We start from the raw sequence: 970 nt of genomic DNA, 5'->3' as shown, positions 1-970 counted from the left end.
AAAAACCCAACCCCAGGGGTGACCACCTCGGAGGGACAGGAAAGGTACATTGAGGCCCAACAACGCCCTTCCCTCAGCCCCTCACTCACTCACTCAAGCCTCAGGCTTCGCTGCGCCCACGTAGGCCCACACAGGAAGTCCCGCCTCCCATTGGGCGAGGCCTTCCGCACGATTCACAAGCCGATTGGACACAATGGGCTGTCCATCGCGACCGGTGTCCCCTCCAGCTGATTGGACGACGTAGCCGCCGATCGTCTCCCGCGTCCCTACGTTTGATTGGATGGAACGGCTGACAATCACGGCCGACGCCCCGCCCCCAGGCCCCAGGGGCAGGCACTGTCTCTGAATCGTCTTCCAGGCGAAAAGCAAGGGAACGTCCCCAAATCACAGCAGCCAGCAAAAAGCGCAAAACAAAATGAGGAGGCAGAAAATGTTCCCTGCCATCAAGGAAAATCCTTCTCAGGAATTGCTACATGTTTATTTCCTTCCATCATTAGAAACTCAGAAAGTTATTTGATAGAAAGTAATTCAGAACAACCTGATGGAAGTTTACAAAACTACAAGAAGCAATGAATGGGCTGGATAGTTGGAGTCCTTTTCCAAAGGTGGTAATGTCAAGTATACAACAAAGGACCAAACAGCACAGGGACAGGCCCCTTCAGCATCTCCAAGCCTTTGCCAACACATTCCGCCCTTCCGTACGAAAATTGTTTTCACTTACAAGATCCGTATTCCCTCTAGAGGAAAGAGGTTGAAGGTGATAGAGTAAATGTATAAAGGAGGTATTTACAAGATAGTACATGGCTTGGAAAGGGTGGACGCTAGGAAATTTTTTCCGTTAGGCGAGGAGACTAGGACCCGTGGACACAGCCTTAAAATTAGAGGGGGTCAGTTCAGAACAGAAATGCGGAGCCATTTCTTCAGCCAGAGTGGTGGGCCTGTGGAATTCATTGCCGCAGAGTGCAGTGGA

The 970-nt window shown here is 51.1% G+C and overlaps 1 protein-coding gene across 2 annotated transcripts in view; it reads right to left on the bottom strand.

Annotated features, from left to right (window-relative positions):
* mrpl28 (mitochondrial ribosomal protein L28) overlaps positions 1–179 on the bottom strand; it is a 13239-nt gene extending 13060 nt beyond the window's left edge. The window contains exon 1 of one of the 2 annotated variants that reach the window (XM_060856082.1): positions 94–179. The gene's annotated coding sequence lies outside the window, so the exon portion shown is untranslated. Of the gene's footprint in view, positions 1–89 lie in introns of both variants that reach the window. The other variant, XM_060856081.1, reaches the window with a different exon arrangement.
* Positions 180–970: the final 791 nt, after the last annotated feature.

The sequence above is a fragment of the Hemiscyllium ocellatum genome, chromosome 47 (assembly GCF_020745735.1).
Source record: "Hemiscyllium ocellatum isolate sHemOce1 chromosome 47, sHemOce1.pat.X.cur, whole genome shotgun sequence".
Classification (NCBI taxonomy): Eukaryota; Metazoa; Chordata; class Chondrichthyes; order Orectolobiformes; family Hemiscylliidae; genus Hemiscyllium; species Hemiscyllium ocellatum.
Note: the sequence above shows the minus strand (reverse complement) of the source record. Positions and strands in the feature narration are given on the sequence as shown.